The following is an 8,764-nucleotide window of genomic DNA, read 5'->3' as shown; positions in this document are numbered from 1 at the left end:
GAGAATATCTGAGGTTCTTGTCTTCTTTATTCTATGAAAGAACTTAAGGTTAGAATGATTACATATTTCAACTTAAGTCATACTTCTAAAAAAGCTCAAAGATATTTTTCCCATGGAAAAGCCAAGGCTCTGAGGGCTTAGTCATTTCACGCAAAAGTAACAATGAAGAATGATGAAGCTAGTGTTCAAACTCAGATCTGCTTGTCTCCGCCAGTTTTGGAGGGAGCTGTGATAGGGTCATGAAAGAGCAATCTGACACCAGCACCCATTCTGTTGTGTAGCCTTTCTCATGCAGATAGAGACCTGTTCTGTATACTAGAGTGGTAATGTGAGTGCAATGACGCGTACATTTTGAATCAATGCTAACCAAAGGCAAAAAGGATTTTGGGTTGTGTTTCTGGAATCTGATCCTGTTGACAACAGAATAACAACTTGCACCTGTATTTCCCCTCAGTCCTACTTGAATTCTTCCCAGATTTTCCTCAGCCTTGGAGCCTCCTGTAAATCCAAAGCAGTGTTCTTTAAACCATATTATGGGAACCACCTAAACAGGGATCACTCACTGGGGCCCCTTTTAAAAATACAGTTAACTTTTAGGGTACCTGGGCAGCTCAGCTGGTTTGGTTTCAGCTCAGGTCACGATCTTGCAGTTGTGGGATTGGGCCCCACATCCAGGTCCCCTGTGGAGTCAGCTTGATGTCAGTCTCCCTTTCCCTCCCACTCACATATAATTAATATTTATTTATTAAAAATAAATTATTTTTTATTATTATCTCTCTCCTTCTCCCTCCCTCTCCCACAAAGAAATAAATAAAATCCTTTAAAAAAAAAAAACATTTTGGGGCTCCTGGGTGGCTCACTCACTTACGTGTCTGCCTTCAGCTTAGGTCATGATCTCAGGGTCCTGGGATCGAGCCCCACATCAGGCTCCCCTCTTGGCAGGGAACCTGCTTCTCCCTCTCCCTTTGCTGCGTCCCCTGCTTGTTCTCTCTCATAAATAAATTATAAAAAATTAAATAAACCTTTAAAAAATACAGTTAACTTTTGAACAACAGGGGTGGGAATGGGGTTAGGGATACTGGCTCCCTCCTATGCAGTCAAAGATCCAGGTATAACAAATTTCCCAAAAATTTGACTACTAATAGCCTATTGCTGACCAGAAGCCTTACTGATAACAGAAATAGTCAATTAACAAATACTTTTTATGTTATATGTATCATATACTACATTCTTACAATAAGGTAAGCTATAGAAAATGGTATTAAGAAAATAATAAGGAGGGATGCCTGGGTGGCTCAGTTGGTTAAGCAGCTGCCTTCGACTCAGGTCATGATCCCAGCGTCCTGGGATCGAGTCCCGCATCGGGCTCCTTGCTCCGCGGGGAACCTGCTTCTCCCTCTGACTCTGCCTTCCACTCTATCTGCCTGTGCTCACTCTCGCTCGCTCGCTCTCTCTGACAAATAAATAAATAAATAAATCTTTAAAAAAAAAAAAAAAGAAAGAAAGAAAATAATAAGGAAAACAAAATACATTTTTAGTCTTGTATTTATTGAAAAATATCTGTGTATAAGTGGACCTGTGCAATTCAAACCTGAGTTGTTCAAGGGTCAACCATATATAGTTTCCTAGGTCCCTCCCAGAATTACCCAATTTCCAGAACAGGAGGGTGGACTGGGAGTTCACATTTTATGTCTCTCTGAAGATGCTTATGTTTACAGAAGTTTGAGAATCACTAAGATTATAGAGAAATATCATTGGCTCCGACTGCAGCAGTCTGGGCCTGGGTGGCTTTCAGTTCTTTCAGGAGAACTGAAATCAGGATTAAAATAGAGTAGGCTCCAACTAATCCTTTCTTAGTCAGGAAACCAATCTTTCAGGAATGCAGTTTAAAAAATATCTTCAGTGGCCTTTATAATTTATTTCAATGTATTATTCCAGATACATCACATGGAAAAAAGGAAAAAATGGAAACAAACAGCATATATATGTGTGTGTATATATATAGTGTATATATATATATATACACATACTACCCTAACTCCCATTAGACAGTTTAACATTTTGACATATTACCTTCTCGTTTTTCTCTTTCTTTTCTTTTCTTCCTTTCTTCTTTTTCTTTCTGTCCTTCTTTAAAGAAAGCTGCCTTTTTGTAATGTAAGGACCACTTAGAAAAGAGCTTCTCGGTCAGAAGCAATATTTTGTCAAACTTCCATTAGTACAGGAACAGTTATACTGGCAGAAGCATTGTGGTCAGGGAAGGCAAATCCACACCTGAGTAAGTTCTTCCAAGTGAGGACAATTTGCTGCATCCGTTGTGATCAACCTGCCACGAGGTGGTTTTCTGGTCTTTCTGGGGGAAAGGCACGGTCTAGAGGGCCCAGTGTCAGTTTCTGCTCTCAGCAGGTTAGTCACTCAGCAGTGAGAATGGCCGGCCCAGCCTTGGCGAGGCCCATGTTTCACCTCACCCTCACCACTGTGGCTTCTGAGCAAGCACTAAGGCAACTGCAGAAAAATGCTGACTGTCACACACAGATCAGTTCACTCTGTCTGCCCAGGTACTGAAAGTCTCCTCACTGTGGTTGCTCTCTTGCATACTATCCAGGTGGGGCACAATTTTTTTTTTTTTCACACGTTATGGTCATTCTGGAAGTCTTATCCACGTGCCTCTCCCCTTATCGTTTTTGCTACCATCTGCCAAATCTTTGTTTTCTGAGTTCTCAACATTTCAGCCAAATTGCCAATCACTGTCCACGATCAGTTTATCAATTCTTCTGGCCATCTCTCAATTCAGACAGCATGGACAACCAAACGTATTGCTCCAAGTTCTGTGCCCTGGGAGGATCTCCCATCAATACTGCATCACCGGACCACTGCAGAATGGGGTCAAGATGCTGCTTCAAGATGATGCCAACACATTGTGCAAAACTACCTGTATATGAGGCCTTAGCTTTTTCTTCCTCAGAAACTACCCATCCCCCTTCAAGGTCATAGGTTGGGGAAAGAGGCAGCCAGTAGCAGGGGTAGGTGTGCAGGAGGCTGAACCACCTCTCGTGCAACGAGCTTCTATCTTCAGGAGCTAACCTCACTGTGCATCTAATCTCATTTATGCCGTCTCTACTTGATGTTGGATTGCTGATACTGTCAACCAACCTTGTATCTTGGTAGGTCAGGAAACACCCAGTTCATCTTAGCTTAGGTTACATGATCTCCAAATGTCCCAGATCAGTTCAGTCTCTACCAGGACCCAGTAGCAAACCAAGAGTGGTTTCTGAAAAAGTAGTTACCTATTCCAAAACCCTAACAGCCAGGGTTTCTGCTAGCATGACTTTTGTAGGTAGCCTCTAAAATGGCCTCCAATGATCCCCACCTCCCGCTTTCCATGCCCCTGAATCATCCTGGCCCCTTCGTATCCCCTGCACTAATGGCTTTGCTTCTCATTAATAGGATAGGGCTGAAATGAGGGGATAGCACTCCTGGGACTAGGTTATAAAGACTTTGGCTTCCATTTGGGGAGCTTTCCTCTGCTCGCTCTCCCTTGCTTCCTCTCTCTCTCCACTCACATGGAGAAAACAAGCTGCCTTGTTGTGAGAAGTCCTGTGGGAAGAAGGCCCAAGCAGCATGGCAAGGAACTGAATGAAGCCCTGTTTGAAGCCTGCCAACAACCATGAGTGAGGTTGAAAGTGAGCATGTAACTCCATTCCAGTCTTGAGATGCCTGTAGCTCCACCCAGTGGCTTGGCTTGACTGCAAACTCATGAGATACCATGAGCCAGAACCAACCCTGTTAGACTGATCCTATATGCCTGACAAACAAAAATTATGAAATAATGTTTGTTGTTTTAAGCTGTTAAGTTCTGAAACAGTCTGTGATCCAGCAAGAGATAAATATAATGACTATCTGAGGACTTACGCATGTTTTATGCGATACTGCTTCTGATCAGGGAACTCACCTCTCCCATAGAGTGTGCTGGTCTTGCCAGGTATGACATCCCTCAGAAGCAACAAAGCTGAAGATTCAGTTACAGTGCCAGCTGGGAAAAAACACTCTGAAAAGTTCAAGTACTATCCCATAGAACGTGGGCTATTCTTGGGACCAGAGACTAATATGCGACACTCTTCCTTCCACAGCCAGGATATGTGGATAAAAGGTAGAAGTGAGAGTGGCTCCCCCAGTATCATGGTCCATTATAATCTCCCAAATTTTGTTTCCCATCCCTGAAACTCTGATTGTTGCTGGGTTAGAGGTTTTCATCCCCCAGAGAAAAATGCTTTCGCCAGAGGTTGCAACAATGGCACCAAAGAATTGGAAAATGAGAATTTCACTGGCCACGGAGAGCTTCACCTGCTATGGAAATAACTAAGGAGGGATCATTGCTTTTGCTGGGGCAATTGGTCCCAATTACTAAGGGTAAACTGAGTGGCTGCTCTGACACTAGACACACAGAAGGACTATGTCTGGAGCCCAAGACCTTCTCTGAGGCACTCTGAGTATTCTCTAAGCCAGTAGTAGTAAAAGCGATGGTGAAACTACGGCAATACATGAGACAGGCCAAAAAGCGTTAGACCCTTTGGGAAGGAGGGTAGGGTTTGGATGACCTCCACCAGGAACAAAGCCCTGACTGGATGCCATGCCCTTTGAGGGTTAAGAAAACAGTGTATAGCAGGCATGAGCACACAGGACTGTAGAAGTTATGGAAATGTTCTTCCTTGTTTGTCACGTATATACTGACATGTATTTACTTATTTCTCCTCTTTAGTTTGAATAAGGAGTGCTCTTGGTGGCTAACTTTACAATTTACTCTATATGTTATAGAATATTCAGATGGGATTCAATAAAATAGAAAATAACACTACTCAGAGACTTCTATGGTGACTGCTGGGACTTTGGGCCTCTTTTCTGAGGAAAAAGATGGAAAAAACTTGGTAGAAGGGATGGTTGTATCTTGCTAGGCAAAAGCAAAAAGACATTAATGTTGTTGAAAGACAGAAACACGTAAATGGATAATGAATGACCAAAATGATAGATCTTGCTATTTAAGGTCTCTCAGCTCCAAGTATACCTTTCAAAGCTCTGTCCAACTCTGTTTTTGTATGTAAATTATATAATTTCCAGACTCCTATGCCTGTTGGCTTCTGGTTTGGTTCCACAAAAGGGAAACCTGGGTGGAGCATGGAAGACAGATGAAAGAAAAAGCTCTTCCTTCTAGTTCCTGTCAGGATTGCTCCAGCTACAGTGGCAGCAAACTGAGGCCCCAAGTCCCCTTCAGCTGGCCCTGCCACATAGTCTGCAGTGCCTCCTTGGCAGCAGGAATACTTGCCCCACTGTGCTCCCTCACCTGCGGGGCCAACCCATGGGCACCTGTCTGGGGGCATCCTTCTCCTTGAGAGTCTACCAGCTGCAATGCTCCTGCCATCTCATCACCAGCTAAAATGTACCCCTTCTTAAGAAATCTGGTCATCAGGGACGCCTGGGTGGCGCAGTTGGTTGAGCGGCTGCCTTCGGCTCAGGTCATGATCCCAGCGTCCTGGGATCGAGTCCCACATCGGGCTCCTTGCTCGGCAGGGAGCCTGCTTCTCCCTCTGACTCTGCCTTCCACTCTGTCTGCCTATGCTCGCTCTCGCTCGCTTGCTCTCTGACAAATAAATAAATAAAATCTTTAAAAAAAAAAAAAAAAAAGAAATCTGGTCATCAGCCCCAAGAGAATACCTCCTTCAAACTCACAGGCTCTGGTGACACCAGTTGTATTAGTCAGGGTTCTCCAGAGAAACTGTAGATGTTATACACACATGTACAAAGGAGAAAGAGAGAGAGAGATGGAGGCTGAGAAGTCCCGCGATCTGCCATCTGCACACTGGGGACCCAGGAAAGCCAGTGGTGTAGTTCAAAGGCCTGAGAGCTAAAGAGCCAACGGTGGAGATTCCAGTCCAGACGAGAAGACCTAAGGATTAAGAACACTAAGGACAGGAAAAGATTGATGACCTGGGGCCAACAGTTATGCACAGAGGGAATTCAACCTTCCTTTGCCTTGTTGTTCTATTCAGGTCTTCAGTGGGTTAGATAAGGCCTGCCACACTGGGAAGGACCCTCTGCTTTACTCAGTTCACCAAATCAGATGCTAATCTCTTCTGGAAATACCCTCAGAGATATACAGAGAAATAATCTTTTACCAATTACCTAGGCATCAAAATTTTTCATCCTAAGTGTCAATAGTTATAGCAAAAAAATCTCATTTCATTTTATGAATGTGGCCATTTTCAAATAAAACTATTCCATCACTTTCAAATTTGTCCACTGGACTGATATCCACTATCTCCAATAAAAGAAACACATTTCAATTCTCTCATAATTTTATATTTTTATGCTTAAAAGTTCACCTTGTCCTATTTCTCTGCAATAAAAATATGCATATTAATTTGCATTCCTTTAAAACATTCAGAGAACAAAAGACTCTTAAAAATGTTTTAAATTTATCCTGGCTTGATTAATTACAATTCGTATTACTATAAAGATAAGCATTACAAATGTGTTTTGAATGTAAAAGTAAAATTTAATGGATGTAGATCTCTTAATGAGATTGATTGCTAGATTTTTTTGTTGTTGTTGTTTTGGTCCTGGGATAGAATCCCGAATTAGGATTATAGCTCAGCACAGAGCCTCCTTCTCCCTCTCCCTCTGCCCCTCCTCCTGCTCATGCACTTTTCTCTCTGTCTCACTTTCTCAAATAAATCAATAAGATAAAACTAAATAAATGAAAAATAAAGATTTATTTATTTGAGTGAAAGAAAGAGAGAGAGAGGAGGGAGGGGCAGAGGAAGAGGGAGAAAGAATCCCAATCAGGCTTGACACTCAGCACAAGGCCGACTCAGGGCTTGGTCTCACCATCCTGAGATCATAACCTGAGCTTAAATCAAGAGTCATACACTCAACTGACTGAGCCACCCAGGCTCCCTGGTGTTGGTTTTTGTTTGTTTGTTTTTTGTTTTTTTTAAAGTAAGCTCTATGCCCAATGTGAAGCTTGAACTCACAACCCCAAGATACATGCTCTATTGACTGAGCCAAACAGGCACTCCAGATTGATGCTCTTTTTTAAAAAATTAGATCATGTATCTGTGGTACTGAGATGAAGCAGAGCTCACCAGAAATCAATTGCAAAACAGGTTACTAAGCAAGTGTGGAGCTAAAAATCTATATATTAATAATTATGTGCATGTTTACAGAATGTTAAATATGTAGAGATGCTAAAATACACTCCATATGGTAGGAATGAATAGAAAGCAAAGAAGTAACTGATAATTCCTACTAAGCTATAAACTCCCCAAATTTAAAAAAACAAAAAAACAGATTTAAACTTTCTAGTAGCCTCTGGCAAAGCTAATGAAAATATTTCTCCTAACAGTCAGAAAAATATTTTATTTAAAGATGTAAGGTTGATCTGTAGGAAGTAAACACTGATGCTTTCACCTCCTTACTTAAAATCATGCAACTATATAAAATAAGATGCAAGTTTATATCTTAGTTTGAATAGGATTTTCAGAGACTAATATTTCAAATTGTCCCTTTATTTGGTGCCTTGGAGATTTTCTTATACTCTGGGGAATGCACTGTTGTAAAAATAGGATGGATTAAAAAAATACACTTTTCTTTTGTAAAGAGTAAAATGGTAGTTTTGAGAAATAAGCTAAAAAGGAGAACCTGCAAAGTCCTTCTTTGACAGCAGGCAACTCAATTTTAGGTGGAAGTATGTATTTTAACAGAAAAATTTAGAAACAAAAAACTACTGTCATCTCCAAACTTGAAATTCATGGGAAGGCTCTGTGAAACTTCAAGCCATTTGAAGGCTACTGGTTTAAAAAATATTCTTGACCGCCACTGTACATATAGCACCAAATCAACAAAATTACTTGTATTAAGAGGTCTTAAAAAACAGAAAAAAGAAATATCTGAAAGAGACTTTAAAACACAGAAGTAGAAACAGTAATACAACTTCCAACTCAGAGACAACAGTCTGTCTTCCCCAACATTACTGCCAGCCCTGCCTAGCACTATGACTAGCACACTGCAGGAGCTTAATGGATAGTGAATAATAGCATATAAGCAAAGTAAATATAAAAAGAACAAGAAGGGGGCACCTGGCTAGCTTAATAGTAAGAACATGTTGACTCGGGGTCCTGAGTTTGAGCCCCATGTTGGGTGTAGAGAGAACTAAAAACATAAATAAACTTTAAATAAATAAATAGGTAAAACAGGAAGGCATCAAGACAACAACAGAAATCAAATTACACAGGTAGAGTGATTGACAACAACAAACTAACAGTTAGTAAAGAAAATGAGCATAGCATTATTAAGATTATAAAAGAAAAAAAAAATAAAACCAACAATGAGAGTGGGGAATAAAGAGAAAAACAATTTTCTTTGGGAAAAATAAATAGAAATTCAAATCACTTCTAGGACTTTGCAAAAATTTCTTTGCAATCCCACCTTCATTTTACCTGAGCTGAGGCTCAAAAACAGTGATGGAAGCCAAGATTAACCATAATCTCATCATGTACACAGCTGACCTTAAATCTCTCATTATAAAATTCCCAATTTCATTTTTTTTTTAAGATTTTATTTATCTTAGAGACAGAGAGAGAGAGTGGGCGTGCAAGAGAGAACAGGAGTAGAGGGAGAGGGAGAAGCAGACTTCCTGCTAAGCAGGGACCCTGACATGGGGCTCGATCCCAGGACCCCGGAAATCATGATCTGAGCCAAAGGCAGTCGC

Source organism: Mustela lutreola, chromosome 10 (assembly GCF_030435805.1).
Source record: "Mustela lutreola isolate mMusLut2 chromosome 10, mMusLut2.pri, whole genome shotgun sequence".
Lineage (NCBI taxonomy): Eukaryota > Metazoa > Chordata > Mammalia > Carnivora > Mustelidae > Mustela > Mustela lutreola.
Note: the sequence above shows the minus strand (reverse complement) of the source record.